This window comes from Pantherophis guttatus, chromosome 14 (genome assembly GCF_059756535.1).
Source record: "Pantherophis guttatus breed Tessera chromosome 14, ASM5975653v1, whole genome shotgun sequence".
NCBI classification, from domain to species: domain Eukaryota; kingdom Metazoa; phylum Chordata; class Lepidosauria; order Squamata; family Colubridae; genus Pantherophis; species Pantherophis guttatus.
In genome coordinates this window covers 275,551-284,646 of record NC_142076.1, presented here as the reverse complement: position 1 = coordinate 284,646, position 9,096 = coordinate 275,551, and the positions used below count along the sequence as shown (strand labels likewise).

General features: G+C 44.4%; 1 long non-coding RNA gene across 1 annotated transcript; it reads left to right on the top strand.

Annotated features, from left to right (window-relative positions):
- The first annotated feature begins 330 nt into the window (after positions 1-330).
- Positions 331-5,035, top strand: LOC132710301 (uncharacterized). The gene is made up of 3 exons (XR_009621006.2): positions 331-415; positions 4,608-4,681; positions 4,830-5,035. It is a non-coding gene; the product is annotated as an uncharacterized LOC132710301 (long non-coding RNA).
- Positions 5,036-9,096: the final 4,061 nt, after the last annotated feature.

Here is a 9,096-nt window from a genome sequence, read left to right as displayed (position 1 = left end):
AGTGTCCATTCTTCAATAGTAGGTAAGTCTTCCTTCTTCCAATACTGCGCCACCAAAAGTCTGGCTGCTGTTATTAAATTTAAAATCAATTTAGTCTCTATGACCGTACAATCTGTAATTATACCTAACAAAAAGAACTGTGGAGTAAATTTTATCTTCTTTTTGAGAATGTTTTGGATTATCCACCATATTTTTATCCAAAATGCTTTAATTTTTTTACATGTCCACCATATATGATAATACGTGGCATCATCTGTTACAAGGAATGGTGGATCAGGCCCAATAAAGAGACTTGAGTCATCAAGTAAAATATATCTCTTTTATTTGCAGGTTCATCACATCATCACTTGAATGCATTAGGAACTGGAACATGGAGGAGCGTGCCCACCTTTTATACCTGTGGGCGGGGATCCAGGTAAGGAGGGGTCTATGGGAGGAGCTGACCTGTTGGGTGTCTGGGTTAACCCTTGCACTACTGCGCTATAGCTGATCCCAGGCACGGGCAGAGCATTTATGCCTGACAAATCCCCCTCTAAATGCCTGACCCGTGTCTGTAGGCCCGACTGACTGGTTGGTACCCTGGGGTGGATGTTGAGCTTGGAAACTAAGTGTGAGTGTTGCTTGCCCTGTAGGGGTTTTGTGAGTATGTCTGCGGTCTGCTCTTCTGTATCGCAGTGTATAGCCTTTATGAAACCAATTCTGGAGAGCTGTCTAACGTGCTTATACTTAATGTCTATGTGCCTTGACCTTTGCCCTACAGCGTCGGACATGGATATCTCTATGGAGGCTTTGTTATCTTCGTAGATATTTATTGGGTAAGCTGGTTCTCTCCACACGCTGGCGAGTAGGTCGTCGAACCAGATGAGGTTGTTGGCGGCTTTGGAGAGGCATATGTATTCAGCTTCAGTAGTCGAGGTTGCCACCAAGATTTGTTTGCCTGTGTACCAATGCACCGGACAGTTATTTAAGTAGAATATGTACCCAGACGTGCTTTTGCGGCCTTTGGCGTCTCCGGCCCAGTCAGCATCAGCGTAGCATGAGAGGATGGGTTCTTCGGATTTTTCAGGCTCTAGTGTTAAGCATGCATTGACACTCTGTTTCAGGTATCTTAGCACTCTTTTCACTGCGTCCCAGTGGTATGTGGTGGGTTTGCTCACGTGCCTGGACAGTAAATTAACGGATAGAGCAATGTCTGGTCTTGTCCAGTTAGCGATATACAGGAGGGAGCCTATGATTGATCTGTACAGCGTGTTGTCTCCAAATTCGGGTGATTCATCATGCATGTTTTTTAGGAAGTCCGCCTGCATGGGTGAATCACATCCCTTGGCGTCTGCCATGTTGCACTTATGGAGTAACTCTTCTATTTTCTCTTTCTGTGACAGTTGGAAACCCTTTGGTGTTTGGTTGACTTGTACCCCCAGGTATCGGTTTATCCTCCCAAGGTACTTTAGGGTGAAATGCTCGCTCAGCCTGCTGGCGAAGGTGTTGCGGTTGGCTTCGTGTTTGCTGATGTATAGAATGTCATCCACGTAAACTAGGATGTATTCTGGTGAGTCCCCCTCTTTCCTGGTGAAGAAACAGTTGTCAGCTATGGTCGCCGTGAATCCCATAGACTTCAGGGCCTCTACCAGGCATTCGTACCATCGTTTGCCTGATTGTTTTAGTCCGTATAGGCTCTTATGAAGTAACCAGGTGTCCCCTCTGTTGGTTTCTTTGCTGTGGGGGGCTCTGATGTATATCTCTTTGTCTAGTTTGGCGTGCAGGTAGGCGGTCTGCACGTCGAACTGGTGCACCTCCAGCCCTAGTAAGGATGCGATGACCAAGGCGCTTTTGACGCTTTCTGTTCTTACGGTGGGCGAATAGGTGTCTGTGTAGTCCTCCGGAAACCTTTGGGCAAACCCCTGGGCAACTAATCTTGCTTTGTACAGGCTTTGGCCACCCTCTAAGTTCTTGACTTTGAAGATCCACCGGGTGCCTATTGTGTTCTTGCCCTCTGGGACTTTGGTGGGGTTGTATACCTCCAGCTTCCTCAGGCTGTCCAGTTCTTTGGCCATGGCTAACTCCCACTTTGCCCTCTCCCCTTGGGGTAGTCTCAGTACCTCTTCGTAGGAGTTTGGCGTAACATGGTTCGTGTGCACGTGCATCACGTAGTCATTTAGCCTTCTTGGCAGCTGGTTTCTGGTTGACCTGACCGGTCTGGTTGCTGTCTGCTCAGTGTCATGCAGATATCTGGCCTCTCTTTGTGTCAGTGATTCGACACTTATCTTGGGATGATTCTCTTTCCATCCCTCAACCTTGATGTCTTGGAGGTTGGGCTTGGGCCTGCTCCCTTCCTGTATACCCACTGTCTCGTTTTTGTTTTGATTTTGCTCGATTGGACTATCCTCCCGCTTGGTGGGTACCTCATTTAAGTGTATTCTGGACCAGTTGGCTTGCTCATGGAATGCCGCTGTTCTAGAGACCACAAACCTATTATTGCTGTCCACAAACCTGAAGCCCTTGGTTCCTGGCTCGTATCCCATGAACCTGAGCCTTCTGGATACCTTATCCCCTTTCTTGCGCAACTGCTTGGGTATGTGTACATCAGCAGTTACACCGAACACATGTAGGTGTGCTATCCGTGGCTTCTTGTTATACATGATCTCGTACGGTGTTTTGTCTATCACACTGGACCATGTTCTATTTAGAGTGTAGTTGGAGTAGACCAGGGCTTCAGACCAGAAGTGTTGGCCAATGCCCGCGTCCTCTAAGGCGCACCTGACCATCGTTTGCAGCGTGGAGTTCCGTCGTTCTACGACCCCGTTCTGAAAGGCAGAAAACGGGGATGACGTAAAGTGAATCACGCCTTTGGACCTGAGCCAATGGGAGAAGTCCTTAGATAGAAACTCAGACCCTCTGTCGGTCATGATTTGTTTGATTTGTTTGTTGTTTTGGGTTTCTACCCTTTTATAAAACTCTTTAAATTTTTGGAAGGCCTCATCCTTTTTTCTTAAGGTGTAGACGAAGCCATATTGACTGTAGTTATCCACTATGGTGAGGAAGTATTTTTTCTTATAATTTATGGATGGCCTTAGGGGCCCTACCAGGTCCATGTGTACTAAGTCGAATATTTGTTTGGCGGCACGTAACGACTTCTTGGGTCTGGGTTTTACCTTTAGTTTTGAACACTTGCACACCGAGCACTCGAGGTACTTTTCACAGTTTTTTATTATGACACCCTCGGTACAATTAGCCATTTTCTGTATCACGGGAAAACTGGCGTGTCCAAGCTTCCGGTGCAGCAGATGGGCACAGTCGTCATGCATTGGTTTGCCTATAGAGGGCCTCTTTTGGGTGTGTTTGTTGTGTTGTGTTTCAGGTGTCGTGTTGTCATCGCTATCTATCTCTCTCTCACCTACCTGTTCACCCCCAGTCCTGTCTTGGTCAGTGTCCTCTGCGTCCTCTGAACTGGTGTTTATGCTGTGGGTGTAATCCTCATGGAAAGTTATGTAAGGTAACCCTTGGTTAACGGTTACTCTTCCTACATCTTCCCCATCCTTGCTAACTTTGACATTGCCTTTTGTGAAGGTCACCTCAACCCCTGATTCCTTGCTGAGCTTTACTGCGGCCAGGATGTTGTGGGGTATCTCCGGGACTAGCAGTACCCCCTCTATTTTCCCTACGCCTGGTAATGTGATTGTCCCTTTGCCTGTTACTCTAACCTGGTTTTGGTCCGCAACTTTGATCGAAAAATCCTCCCTCTTGAAAGATGAGAGTAGTTTCTGGTTGTAGGTGGTGTGGTTGGAGGCTCCCGAGTCCAGGAGCCATGAGCTGGTGTCTTTGTCTTGGTGTGTGTTGTGCGTGTGCTCCCCTATCCCGTATAGAGACCCTGTCCTGCTGTCGCGTGAGCTGTCTCTGTTCCCCCTCCTATCCCTGGGAATGGGTAAGTCTCTACGCCTATATCTTTCTTCGGATGTGTGCCTTTCCGTTTGTCTGTGCCTATGCTCTGGCCTGCCTCTCTCCCTATAGTTCTTGGGGCAGTCCCTTTTGATGTGTCCCCTCGACCCGCAGATGTAGCACTCTGGCGTGTTGTGTTGTTTCTCTTGGAATACTACTCTCTTCTCACTCTTGTGTTCTCTGGGAGGGCCGGGGCGGCTCCTCCTCAGATTATCTTCCGCGATAAGCTTGTTGGATAGCTTCTCCACGGATAGCATCCCTAGACTAACGGTGTCTAAGTGTGTCAAGAAGTTATTCCATGAGTGGTCTAAAGAGTTGATCATCACGCTTTTCATGATCTGGTCGGAAATAACTTCCCCCCTAAGGTGTAGCTCTGCTCTGGTACCGCTCAATGACACTAGGTGCTCACTCATGGGGGTCCCTCGTTTTAGCCTGGCAGAAAAGAAGTCTTTGGAAATTTGGGTGGTGGTGGACACACTTTCACTATAAAACAACCCAAACATTTTCCCTATAATTTCTGATACTGTGAGGTTATGACCAATACAGTGGTAAATTGTGGGAGATATGCTGGCAATTAAAAGGTAGAATGCCCTATGGTGCATGCAATCCAGCTCTAAAGTCCATGGTCTCTCTGGAGGGTCATTAATAAAATGAGACATGTTTTCTTTCAGGAATACTACCTGGAGCTGCTGTGACCACTCTAGGATATTACCCCCATCCATCCTCAACTTGGGAAAGTCAACAGGTAAGTTCCCAGCAGTAGTAGTAAAATTACTTACTGCTGGCTGCTGTCCATGGTTCCTTATGTGCCTATAGCAGCAGTAAGGCATGGGAACGCTTGCCGGTAGTTTAAAAGTCCCGCTTTGTAATTTTTTTCTTTTTTCTTCCTCTAGGCGGAAGAGCGCATGCGCGAAGTCCATTTCAGCTCCGCCGTCGCCGAGGAAGGACCTGTTCGTCGCGGCTCCGCTGTAGAGGTCTCTGCCGGTCGGGTAGGCCTCGGCCTCGGCCTTGGGGGTCCAGGTGTGTTCCGGAAGGCGTCGTCTAGCAGCTGCTCCTCTGGAATGAAGATCCTGGTGGTGCTGGGGCTCCGGCGACGGTTGTAAGTAGCTGCCCCAATCCATGCGGTCCGGGGTGCGCGGCCTGGGTGATCGGAGGCACGGTGTCCCTGGGGTGCGAAGGTGGGCTGGTGAATCGTCACGGGTGTCGGTGGCTCTCGGGTGGGTGCTCCGCTGCCCCTCTCCTCGCCTTCCCTTCTGTTTTGGCCTCTCCGGCTTCTCTTTGGTGATTTTGAGGCCTGGGCCAAAGGCGGCGGCAAGGGTCTTCATGGCTCTATCTACTTGCCGCTCGCTGGGGGTGTACCAGGGGTCCGAGTCTGACTCTGTCCCCTCCCCCCGGTCACTTTCTTCATGGTTCATGGTCCGGCATTTTTTGCGCGCCGGCCATTTTGAATTCGGGCTGCTGATTGGTTGGGGGTCGGCCATCTTGTCCGACCACGTGGACAAAGATGGCCGCCATTTTAAATTTAGAGCGGGGCTTTGGGGCTCGGTGGCCGTTGTGGGTGTCCTTTTGGGCGATCCACTCACCGAGTCCAGCTCCTCGAGTTCGGAGTCCGAGCCCTCTTCGCTCCTTGCCACCTCGCGGTCGATTATGAAGCTCCGCAGGTCGGCAAGGAGGTTCTTGTCGCCGGCTCGCTCTTTCAACAGCTGCAGGACGTCGAGTCGCAGCTTCTCTTCCTCTTGATCGTGGTGGTGGGCCCTTTTCCCTTTCTCGATCTCCCCCCTTTCTTCCGTCGCGGTGGCTTTGGGGGTGGTTGAGGTTCCTGCCTTCCCTGGTGAGTCCGATGGGTTGCTTTCCCGTTGCTTCGGAGGTGTCGCCATTCTGCAGGTAGGTATGGGTCCTTGTCTTGTGGCTTGGGATCTTTGGGCCTTACCAACCATCCTCTGCTACCATTTTGTTACAAGGAATGGTGGATCAGGCCCAATAAAGAGACTTGAGTCATCAAGTAAAATATATCTCTTTTATTTGCAGGTTCATCACATCATCACTTGAATGCATCAGGAACTGGAACATGGAGGAGCGTGCCCACCTTTTATACCTGTGGGCGGGGATCCAGGTAAGGAGGGGTCTATGGGAGGAGCTGACCTGTTGGGTGTCTGGGTTAACCCTTGCACTACTGCGCTATAGCTGATCCCAGGCACGGGCAGAGCATTTATGCCTGACATCATCACATTCACATCTCCAACACTTAGGTTGCAAACTTGGATACCTACAGGCTAGCTTTTTAGGATCTAGATGCCATCTATAAAACATTTTATAAAAATTCTCTCTTAAATTTTGGGCTTGTGTAAACTTTACATTTCTAGCCAATATTTTCCCCACGTTTCCATCATTATTGGTTCTCCAATGTTTTGTGCCCATTTTATCATATAATCCTTAACTAGCTCTGTTTCTTAATCTATTTCTACCAATGCATTATACAACCTTTTTATATGCATTTGACTTTGGTCTCTAATTTGTTTTACCAAGTTCTCCTCATTTTGCGAGATACCCATTTTCTGATCTTCTCTCCATCTAGCTTGCAGCTGTCCATACTGAAACCATGTTTGAATTATCCTTTCTTCTCTTAATTGATTCAAAGATTTTAGTTGTAATATACCTCCTTCCTTATTAAGAAGCTCTTTATAAGTAATCACATCTTGTTTTTGCTCTACACTTATATTCTCTATCGCGTGTCTGGGTATTGCCCACATTGGTAATTTATCGTTTAATTTATACTGATACTTTTTCCAGACACGCAGTAAAGCATTTCTTAATATATGATTTTAAAAGTCTTGTCCACTTTCTTATCATATAATAAATAAGCATGCCAACCATAAACCAAATCATATCCCTCAATATTCAATATTCTTTCTTCTGTTGAATTCATCCAGTCACTAATTGCTGACAGAGCAGCTGCCTCATAATATAATCTTAAATTGGGCATTTTGAGACCTCCTCTTTCACGTATATCCTGCATTATTTTTTGCTTTATTCTCGGTCTCTTCCCTGCCCAGACAAAATTATTAATACCCTTCTGCCATATCTTCAAATTTTCATCTTTTTAAAGTATTGGTATCATTTGAAAAAGAAACAAAAACTTAGGCAAAACATTCATTTTTACTGCTGCTATTCTTCCTAACAAAGATAATTGTAATTTTTTTCCAATTTTCCATCTCTCTCTGTATTTTTTGCCACAACGGATCATAATTATGCTTAAATAATTTCGCTTTTGATGTCATAATATAAACCCCTAAATACTTAACTTTTTTTACTATTTCAAATCCTGTTAGTCTTTCTGATTCATCTTTTTGATTTGTAGTCATGTTTTTAGTTATTATCTTCATTTTCCCTGCACTTATTTTAAATCCCGATACTTGTCCATATTGATTAATTATATCCATTAAACCTACAACCGACTGTAATGGTTACTATCTGTACTATAGCACAGATACTATACTGTACTACCAAGGCTCTGTAAAAGAGCCTTGGTAGTACAGTGGTCTAAGGCACCCTGTTATTAAGCTGGTTATTAAGAACAGCTGCCTGCAATTACTGCAGGTTCGAATCTCTCCAAGGCTCAAGGTTGACTCAGCCTTCCATCCTTTCTAAGGTAGGTAAATTGAGGACCCAGTTGTGGGGGCAATAAGCTGACTTTGTATAAATATACAAAAGGATGAAGGCTATTGCTGAGCACATTGTAAACTGCCCTGAGTCTCCGGAGAAGGGCGGCATATAAATCAAATTAAAAAAAAAATGGTTGGGTTAAATAACAACCAAGTCGTCTGCAAATGCTTGTAATCTGTACTCATACTGCCTAATTTTAATTCCATTTATTTTGTCGGACCCACGTATCTTACTCAACAAAAATTCCAAAGTCAAGATAAACAATAATGGAGACAAGGGACATCCTTGTTTTGTTCCTTTTTCTATATTAAAAGTATCTGTTAAACTACCATTAATTATTATTTGCTCTGTTTGTTTCTAATATATTGCCTTAATAGATTGTGTAAAATATTCTCCAAACTGCATCTTTTCTATTATTTTCAATAAAAAATGACAATTCAATTGATCAAATGCTTTCTCCGCATCAAGAAATATTAGCACCGCAGGGATTTGGTTGTTCTTCCCCAAATACTCTAATAGGTTAACAACTTGCCTTACATTACTCTTCATTTGTCTACCATTTATAAAACCAGTTTGATCATTATAAATCATTTGTTGCATGACTGTCATTAATCTATTTGCTAGTATTTTAGCAAAAATCTTGTACTCTGTATTTAAAAGTGATATAGGCCTATAATTTTTTGGCTGAGTGTGGTCTTGCTCCTCTTTTGGAATCAGAGAAATAAAAGCTGTCCTCCAGGATGGGGGGTACATCTCCTCCAGATTGTATGTTAGTAAACAATTCTTTGAGTGGTCCCACCATTTCTAACTGCAAGTGTTTATAATAAGCATCTGTTAAACCATCTGTCCCAGGGGCTTTACCCACTTTCAACTGCTTAATTGCAAATATAATCTCCTCGGAAGTTATTGGTTGATTTCAACCCTCCCTTTGCTCTTTTGTAATTATAGGAATATTCTCTTTCTGTAAGTATCTATCTATATCTATACTTTGAATTTTATCACTAGCATACAACCTCGTATAAAATTCTAAAAATGCTTTTTTAATCATATTTTGCTGATAAGCCTCTTTACCTTTATATTCTATTTTCTCTATGGTCCGTGTCTATCAGAAAAAAAGGTAAAATCTTTTTCTTCAGAGTTCCTCTCTCGCCAGATATCTCTCAACTCCATATCAGCCATCATTTCAAAAAACGATTTTGGCAATCTGGCACGCGTTGAGATATTTTGCAAGAGCCCCTTCTTATCTTTTTTAGTGTCCAAAACTCCATTCCTATCGCCCAGTAAGATGCATGATTTATAATCCCATTGTAGTAACTTGGAATGTAAAAGCTTGTAAAATTTTTCCTGTTGTTGGTTCAGTGCATATACTCCAATTAAAAATATTTTTTCTCCTTTTATTAAAAGTTCAATTGCTATGAATCTTCCTTGATCATCTGCTTCAATTAATTTAGCAATTAAGTCTTTTTTTAGGTATATAACTGTATCATTCTTCTTCTC